Source organism: Dipodomys ordii, unplaced genomic scaffold (genome assembly GCF_000151885.1).
Source record: "Dipodomys ordii isolate 6190 unplaced genomic scaffold, Dord_2.0 Scaffold28, whole genome shotgun sequence".
In the NCBI taxonomy this organism is placed as follows: Eukaryota; Metazoa; Chordata; class Mammalia; order Rodentia; family Heteromyidae; genus Dipodomys; species Dipodomys ordii.
Genome location: NW_012267244.1, coordinates 3,228,065 through 3,238,284, shown reverse-complemented (window position 1 = coordinate 3,238,284; position 10,220 = coordinate 3,228,065). Strand labels below are relative to the sequence as shown.

At 36.1% G+C, this 10,220-nt stretch overlaps 1 long non-coding RNA gene across 1 annotated transcript in view; it reads left to right on the top strand.

Moving 5' to 3' along the window:
• LOC105985355 overlaps positions 1-9,766 on the top strand; it is a 47,111-nt gene extending 37,345 nt beyond the window's left edge. Inside the window, exon 3 of the long non-coding RNA XR_001175050.1 lies at positions 9,421-9,766. This is a non-coding gene — a long non-coding RNA (uncharacterized LOC105985355). The remainder of the gene's footprint in view (positions 1-9,420) is intronic.
• Positions 9,767-10,220: the final 454 nt, after the last annotated feature.

Below are 10,220 nucleotides of genomic sequence, written 5' to 3'. Positions count from 1 at the left end.
TCAAGGCTAGCACTCTGCCACTTGAGCCACAGCGCCACTTCCGGCTTTTTTCTTTTTGCTTATGTGGTGCTGAGGAATTGAACCCAGGGCCTCATGCATTGCAAGGCAAGCACTCTACCACTGAGCCACCTTCCCAGCCCTATGATAGTAATTTTATATATTGATATTCAAGTAATTAAATAAATTATCAAGTAATTAATAAATTAATCAAGTAATTAAGTAAATCATCTATTTTAAGTATCCCAATTTTATGGACCAGATTCTTAAGTGCTGGGAGAAAGAAGAGGGAAAAAAGAAAGGGGAAGAAGAAAAGAAGAAAGGAAGGAAAGAAGGAGGGAGGGACAAAGAAAGGGAGGCAAGGAAGGAAGGAAGAGAGGAAGGGAACGAAGGAAATAAGAGAAAAGGAGGTGGGAAGGAAGGCAAGGAAAGAAGGAGAGAAGGAAGAGGGAGAGGGAGTCAGGGAGTCAGGGAAGGAAGGATAAAGGAATAGAAGGAGGGATAAGGATAGAAGAAAGAAGGGATGGAGGACAAAACAGGGAGGGAGGGAGGGAAGGAGGACAGACAGGCCACTCCTGGCTGTAAATATTTTTATTTTTTTAATATTTTGGAGTAGTTAATGTGCCAGAAAGTGAACTATAGATTATAAACAAAGCCCACTTTCAGGAGGTTTCCTAGGAGTGAGAATGGTTAAAAGTCAAGATTAAGAGAAATCAGTCCAGTGAAGAATGCACCATGTGTAGTCTTTTGAAGGTATCTCCTTCATTTTTTCCCTCATAGAACACAAAAATCAGTTGACCATCAAATTTTTAATAGTCTGGAAATGACATGATGCATGGAGGTAATTGTTCAATAACATGACTAGAAAAATATTTCAATCCAAAGGCTACTTGGATGAAGCCAAAGAATCTACCATCTGCCCTTCTATGCCAGGAAAGTAATTCTTCACAGGGGTGTTCTTTTGGATGAGTGTGTCTAATTTTGTAAGAATATTATTAGCTTATGCCAGCATAGGGAAGATGGAAATTGCCACTGATAATTGTCATACAGACTTCAGAGATGACCCATAGTAGCCTATGGATTTTCATGTTACTGCAGGATTTTTTTGTATCATATTTTGATAGTCACTTCTTCATTGCCAATGATTACTTGAATAGTGTGTATCTGGGATCTATAGCTGAAACATTTATACTTTCAGTAAAGCTAGATAGAACATGAGATGTATAGCTACAGGAAAACTTCAGAAAACCTTAAGCGGATAAATTCCTACTTTATTCACTGAATTGTGTGAAAATGATTTTTGGTCATTGTTATGAAATAAACAAGATAGTATAAAGGGAAGGGACTTTGGGGAGGTAATTAGAGTTAGATTAGGTAACAGAATAGGGTCCTCATAATGGGATTAGGGGTCTTGAAAAATGAAGGCAGATTGCTCTTCCTCTGAATCCTTATAATTAGGGAAGGTGTAAGCAAACATATGCCATCTGACAGCCAGGAAAAGAGCTCTCCGCAGAACCCAAATTATTTGCAACTTTCGACGTGATTTGCTAGCCTCCAGAATTGTGAGGAAAATACAATTTTGCTGGTCAAGGTACCCTGAGCAGACTAATATGGTCTGAATGGTTATTTTTCTGGAAAGCCACTTTTTTCCATATGTAATACTTAGCATTCTAGCCACACTCATGTACTTTATAAGACATGTTAAATCATTTTTTTAGATTACTTTTCAGGAAGTCAGAAATGAGTTTGCCTTTTGTATGAATGACTGGTAAATAAATGTGCAGTAGAATGAAAGTCCACTTCATTTTAAATTTCCCTTCCCCTCTGAGAGAATGTATTTAGAAGTCCTTATGTCCAAAGTTTGGTCATCACTGCCACAGACTCTAGTTGAGTTGGGTAGATGCTTCTCTCTCTCTCTCTCTCTCTCTCTCTCTCTCTCTCTGTCATATCTCTTCCATGTTTAGAAGTATGTCCTATTTGCCACATGTTGAAGTTCAGCTTTCAAAATATAATGAAACAAAGTGAGGAATTTAATTTTATTTCAGCATCCAGAGTAAGAAATAAGCTTGGTTTGAAAAATGGTGGTTATGCAGACTAGATTTCCTGTCTAGCAAGGAGATTTATAGTACGAATAAGGTACTGCTGAATGAGCCAATAGGGTACTGTGTATTATTCCATTTAAAGGGGGAAAATATTCTGCAGAACTTACGAACCATTATTTCAAATGCTTGTGTAAATATGGTTTAGTTCATCATTACCTTTTCCAATTATGTTTATGTTCAGCTTCAAAGTACAGCCTCTGCTTTCTTGTTTGAAATGCCACCTATTGAACCAGCATTTTCATTAATATAAACAATGTTTGAACTGTCCAGAAATGGTGATAGAAATATAGGAATCTTTTATTATTTGTGAATCAGACATATCTCAGAGGAGTGTCTTGTTTAGCTCTAGTTTAACTTTCTAAGTAGAACCATTTAAAACAGCACATATCTTAAGTTCTTTGTGAAGTCTTTATATTATGTAATAATCATCATTATGCAAGTAAAAGAATATTATCTTCTTTTTATTTTCACAAAGTCTAATCTCCATAGCTATGTGGGTGAAGGATTCCATCATTATTTCATAATATCAAGCAAATTTAAAGGTCAGTCATGGTCTTATTAAATACTTTCAAACATAATAATAGCTTTATTCATTCTGAAGTTTTATTCTTGAGGATTATCCTGCTGCAGTTAGAGGAAGACTTCCAGATCTTGAATCCTATGTTCCTAATTTGCTGCACAGACTTGGAAAAATTGTCAGGACTTTCTGTGTCAGGATTCTTATTGATAAAGTAGAAATAAGAAATCATATACTGAGGATTAAATTAGCAAATATTTGTTACAGAGAACAATGAAATAAGTGCTCTTTTTTACTCTTGCTAATAAGCATTTCTCAATAGCAAACAGGGTGGATGAAGTGAGAAATACATATCCGTTGGCACAATCAGACAGAAAGAAGGACTAGTCTGGTACATTTTTTGTTTATTCTAGAAATAAAAATAGAAATATTACCTATAGATTATATTGAGTCTACCTGATTCCGCCACCTTCCCTTAATACTTTCAGAAAAAAAACATTTTAGTTTAAAATATTTGAAGAGAATAAAGAAGTTAATTAAGAATAACCCTGTACTGAATTAACTGCTCCTTTGGTTTTTACTTTTTTTTTTATTATCCAGGGTCTTAGTATTCAAAGTTAATACATTGGTACTTGACTCTTTCTGTTACACAATCACCTTTTGACCCATTTTGCCATTTCTTTCTGTCTGTTCTAATTTAGCACAAATTCCTTTTACCATCTCTCTTCTTTGTTATTTTTTCTGTTGCTTACCCTAATCTTATCTTTCCAGAATTAAAAAAAAAAACGCTTTTAAGGATTGTGTGCCAGTCTACTTTTCATTTCACCTGATGACTTATATCCAGTGTCATGCTTCTGAAAAGGGAGTGTGGGAGCAAATTGTGACAGCTGCCCTGCTAGATCTCATTGGTAGCAGCCTCACTTGATTCCTCAGGAGAACCTCTAAATCAAGATAAACAGAATTTTTTTTTCACCAAGACTAGGACTTGAACTTGATATCTGATGCTTTCACTCACTGACAGGCACTCTACTATCTGAGCCATTCCTTCAACACCAGAGGATTGTTTTCTGGTAGAACATGTTAGTTTAAAGATATCAGTCTGCTTTTACTGTTTGTGATTATGGATAACAGAAGACATAACAAACTACCATTGCATCTGAACTGGTGACTTGGTATGGCATCTGTTCAATACCCTACAGTGATCCCAGCCTTTAAAGTGATCCCTCACTTCTTGTTTGAAAACAGACATTAAAGAAGAGAAAGAGGACATCAGGAAAACCAACCGTGAACTAAAGACCTTTAGAAAAACCACACTAATTCTTATCCCAGCATGTCCAATAGGAAAACTTACTTTATTGTGTATGCTCTTTATTAGAAAGACTTCTCAGAAGGTCCCTTGTTAAGAAACACAAAAAACAAAAATCAAAAACTGTATGCAAGATGGCTCATATCTCTCTTCCTAGCTACCCAGGAGGTCAAGATCAAGAGAATCATGGTTTGATGTTAGCCTGGGAAAAAAGCATAATTCTTTCCTAATCGATACACTGGGTTTGGTTGTATACAACATTCATCTCAGCTATGTAGAAAGACTAAGTAAGAGGACCGTGGTCCAGGCTGGTCCAAGCATAAACTCACAATCATACCTGAGGAATGACTAAAGCAAAACATGGTAGAGCTATTGTCTAATAAACACAAGAGTTCAACCTCCAGTATACATGAGGAAGAAAAATAAAAGTCTTCATTCAGCAGAAAGTGATTTAGGCCAAAGATAGTGATTAGCCTAGATCTTCATCCTTTTTGTTTTTGTCCTCGATTTCATAGAAATTTACAAAATAACAAGACAATAGAATCTGATAATGTGGTCAAAAACTCTGGGAAGAAAGTGTGGACTCAAGATTTGCTATCTGGAAAAATATATTTTTCTTTCTAAATTTTAATTTTCTAAATCTACTCATTTCAAGAGGTAGTATTATCTGCCTCACAGTAATGTTATCAAGGTAGTCAAGATTAAACAAGTCCTTTTATATGCTACTTTAATAATATTGGATATTATGATAACCTATTTTATTTGCAATAAATAGCTTTGATATTATGAGTTCTTGAACAAAGTTTAAGAGTTTTGTTTTCAATCAAATGGGGTGGCTGATTTCCTTATTTTCCAGAAATGCATAATATGCATGTCTCCTGGGTTGATGAAAAGGTACCTAGTTAAGAGTTCATAGTAAACAATCTTTATATTGTCAGGTACTGGAGAATTAGCATATCTTCATTTTATCATGTGAAGCATTGGCTCATCTCTGTTCACAGAGCGCTTTATAGGCCCTCAAGCTTATGCTTTATAGATGGTAAATGCAACAAACTGCAGCTTGAAAAACACTAGAAGATTTCAGCTTGTGCCAAGGAGACCTAGGGTTTCTCCTATTCCATCCTGTAATATTTTCAAAGTGTCTGCTTTGACTCCAAGGTCTTTGATCCATTTGGAGTTGATTCTGGTGCAGGGTGATATATAAGGATCTAGCTTTAGTTTTCTACAAGTGATTAACCAATTTTGCCAGCACCATTTACAGAAGAGGTTGTCTTTTTTCCATTCTATTTTTTTAGCTCCCTTATCAAAGATTAGATGGCTATAGGTCTGTGGGCTCATTTCTAGGTTTTCAATTCTATTCCATTGGTCCTAAGGCCTGTTCTTGTGCCAGTACCAAGCTGTTTTGATGACTATGGCTTTGTAGTAGAGTTTGAAATTTGGTATTGATAGTCCTCCACCACTGTTCTTTCTGTTGAGGATCGTTTTGCTATTCAGGGTCTTTTATTGTTCCATATGAATTTTTGGATTGCCTCTTCTATTTCCTTGAAGAATTAGGGTAGAATATTGATATTTATTTCATTGAATTTGTAGATAGTCTTGGGAAGTATTGCCATTTTCATGATGTTGATCCTTCCAATCCAGGAGCATGGGAGGGTTTTTCCACTTTCTAAGTTCTGTTTTGATTTTCTTTTTCAGGGTTTGAAAGTTTTCATCATAGAGGTCCTTCACTTCTTTGGTTAAGTTAATTCCTAGGTATTTTAATTTTTGTGGGGCTATTACAAATGGAATTGCTTTCCTGATTTCAGCCATGCTTTTCTCATTGTTGGCATACAGAAAAGCCATTGATTGTGGGGGGTTAATTATATACCCTGCTACTTTGCCAAAGTTTTGAATCAGCTTGAGTAATTTGGGAGTGCAAAGCAGACACCCTGAAAACATTACAGGATGGAAAAGGAGAAACTCTAGGTCTCCTTGTCACAGGCCGAAATTTTCTTAATAGAGACCCAGAAACACAACAAATCAAAGAAAGGTTGAACAAATGGGATTGCATGAAATTGCAGAGCTTCTGCATGGCAAAGGACATGGCTAGCAAGATCAATAGAAAGCCCATGGATTGGGAGAAGTTCTTCACTAGCCATACAACAGACAAGTGTCCCATATCTAAAATATTCCAAAACTCAAAAAATTAAATCCCCCAACAACAAATCCTCAAAGAAACAACTGCCGAATAAATAAGTGGGCTAAAGACCTACAGAGAAACTTCTCTGAAGAGGAAAGAAGGATGGCAATAGACCCATGAAGAAATGCTCAACTTCTCTGGACATAAAAGAAATGCAAATCAAACCAACATTGAGATTCCACCTCACCCCAGTTAGAATGGCTAGAATCAAGAACTCTAATAACAACAGATGCTAGAGGGGATGTGGACAGAAGGGAACCCTACTGCATTGTTGATGGGAGTATAATCTTGTTCAACCACTTTGGAAAGTAATATGGAGGTTCCTCAAAAGACTCCACATAGAGCTCCCCTATGACCCAGCAATCCCACTTTTGGGCATTTACCCACATGATCATAAACAAGACCATACTAAAGCTACCAGCACAACTATGTTTATTGCAGCAGTATTTACCATAGCTAAGATAGGGTTGCCAGATGCCCCTCAGTAGATGAATGGATCAAGAAAATGTGGTATATATACACAATGGAATTCTATGCCTCCATCAGAAAGAATGACATTGCCCCATTTGTTAGGAAATGGAAAGATTTGGGGAAAAAATATGTCAAGTGAAGTAAGCCAGGCCCAAAGAAACATAGGTACCATGGTTTCCCTTATTTGCAATAACTAATATATGTCTGAGACAAGCAGAAGTGGTCAAATAAGTTGATACTAGGCAAAATGAACCCCAAGATAAGGACTCAAATAGTTTTTCTTGCTTGCTATTGTTTCTAACATATTTATAAGATATTTCTTTGTTGCTTTGTATGTACCTCCCCCAAGGTATAACCCCTGTTTTCACTGTATTTGATGTTGGTATAATTTGTGGAGGGGAAAAGAAAAACACATGGTTATTAAATAGGGATACAAGTGGACCCATTGCAACAATGAGATGTATAAGACGTTATGGCGAAAAACGAATTTTACAACTTTGGCGCGGGGGGGGGAGGGGATGGTGGGGGAGGAAGATGGGAAGGGATGGGAAGGGGAAACAAAGGAGGAGGCAACAATGCTTGATAAGAAATGTACTGATTACCTTGCCCATGTAATGGTAACCCCTCTGTATGGTATTTTTAAAATTTAATAAAAATAGAAAAAAAAGAAAAACACCAGAAACTTGAATTATTAAATCATGAAATCATTATAAGGTCATAAAAATCATTTTTCTATTCTGATACCCTAATTGCTACTTATTTCTTAATTCCAGTTCTGTGGGGGAAATAAGCATTTACAAACCATGGTTGCTTCTTTCAAGAAATTTGCAACCTAGGAAGAAATACTGCTATCACTAACATGTATGATTCCTCATCACAGCCCCTAGATGAAAATATGGAGATAAGTTTTGTGGTAAGACCTGTTGTTTTTACTGCTCAGAGTCCAGGGTAACAGAAGCGAGAACCATGTCTTTACATCAGAACTGGTGACCTTTGTAGCAGTTAAATACTAGCACCTGTTAAATACCCTAGAGCTACAAAAGATCAATCAAAAGATATACAATTATTATCTTTCAATTTAAGATAAGGATTCTTGTCTGGTGCCTGGAAGCATTTTTCCTCTTCTTGTTTATAGCTCAGTCATTATACATCTCTATGGGGTACAGTGTGATGTTTTGTTACCTTGATAATTTGCATACTAATCCATTTGGGATACTTAGGTTGTCTATCATTTCAAACATTTATCATTTCTTCATGATGAAAATATTCAAATTCTTCCCCTCTGGCTATCCTGAATTATATGATACAATATTGATAATTAAAATCACCCATTGAAATAGAACACCAGAACTTATTCCCCCAATTTGACTGTGATTTTGAACCTGATAAGCTATCTCTTCTTGTCCCTCCCTCTTTGCTCCCCTCCCTAAACCTCTGGTAGTTACTATTCTGCTGCCTACTGCCAGGAATGCAGCTTAAGATTTCACACATGAGTGGAAGGAGGACTAGGGAAAGAAAAACTGTTAACTATATTATGTGTCAAACACAGTATTAGATTATTCACATCTACTGTTTTAATCCTAAAAACAATGCCATGTAAATGAATTGTAAAACATTGACTTCATAGCTGAAGAATTATGGTACCTTCCGAAAGGTGAAACACCTCTGTCTAAGATCACTCCTCAATTAGCACTGGAGATGGGAATTCAGTCATTAAAGGGAGGAGGTTAGAAAATAGATTTTACTTAATTTAATTTTTAAAAATCCTAAAAAAATATTTTGAGCATCTTATTTTCTTCAAAAATACCTTATATATTTCCTGTAATTCTTTTTTTGTTCTCATTGGTCCTCAATTTCTCTGATTCTACATGGTCGAACTGTGGTCAGGGCAAAAGCTACAACATTTTTCCTTTTTTGCCCCCCTGAGTATTAGCTCAGATAGCTTATCTTACTATTTAACCTATATGCTTTTAGTAAGGAGAAGTGTGGAAAGATCACATTTCTTCTTTTTTGAAAAGGGACAGGTGCCAGAGGTTTATGCTAGTAACCATCGCTATCCAGGAAGCTGTGACCTGAGGATCACAGTTCAAAGGCATTTCTGGCAGAAAAGTCCATGAGACACTTATGTCCAATGAACCACCAAAACCAGGAGTGATGCTGTGTCTATGTGGTAGCCTTGAACACAAAAGCTCAGGAACAGTGCCCAGGCCATGAGTTTATGCCCAAGGATTAGCACAAAAGAAACAAACAAATAATAAATAAATAAACAAGCAATCCTGGAAGCCCCAGTTAGTAAATCACATTTCCTTGGTGAGAGCCACATGACCATGCCTAGGAGTCAGGAAAGTTATGTTATGTTTGAAATGTGAACACTGGAAGAGAATAAATATTAGCAAAGAAGAGGAAACAGGTCTTTCAAGAACAACAACAACAACAAAAAGCTTTCTAGGCTCTACAACAGAGAAGAGGCAGAAAATGGCTGTGAATGGCCTGGTGATAGCTATTAGGACATCCACAATATTGAACACAGGAGACCATGGTTGTTCCTGGTCTGTGTTTGATGGAGAAAAGGGCCATCCATCTGCTTCTATCACTACCTATCAGATGGCATTCCTGATTCTTGCTCTCTGGAGTGAAAATAATTATGCTATTTATTAGGTATCCATTTTGGGTGCATAAATGTACTAAACACAGTGCTTGACACATAGCATACCATAATACATATAAACAGCTACACAAATAACTAATCGTTAATGTTATTAATAAGCTAAGACTATACCTCTGCCTGACTTTTTACGTTGTGTGTCTATTGTGCTTAACAATTTTCCCAAAATAATGTTTATCATAGGAATAATCAAGAACTCTGTATATGTTCTGCATGACATCAAGCACAGTGGAGGCCAATGCTGGTACTGGAGCACGTTTCACAGCAGCTGAATGTGGACTTGCTGATCACTGAGCATCTTGATAGAGAGCTGTTAATCTCTCCTCCAGATCTGGATGGAGTCTCATGCTGCCTTGAAGCACTGAGCGATGCCATGCCAACTCAAGGCAAGGTCTTTATTGCTAAAAGATCTTGCATAATGACATCTTTATTCATGTGAAAACACAAGATGAATTTCAACTGTATGAAATTGTTTATGTTCATCAGAAATGTTATTTGTCTTTACGAAGACTGGATTCAATGAACTGGCTATGTAATGGATATTAAATAAACATGGAATTTTGCATGTTCATAATATTTGGTTTCTTGTTGTGATTTTGATGAACTATACTTTCAAACATTGTCAGTTCATCCTTATTTACAAAGAAATGTTTGCTTGTAGCAGAATGATGTAGTGACTCGCTTTCTTTTAAGATAAGTCAACTTTTCAATGTTTAATGGGAAGCTGACTAAAATATGTTCTTTTACCCCATATTTACATTTCTCTTGGCCTAACATGCATTATACTATTTTAACTTAATACTGTGAGCTATATTAACCAAAGACATTCTAATTCTGTTTCTAATGTGTTTATACAAGATAAATAATTTATAATGTACCAATAAAACTAAAGAACTTAGATTAAGGATATATTATGTGACCTACTGAAGTTGATCTATGGAAATTGACTCTTTTAAAACTAATTTTGGAAAATTATTTTGTAT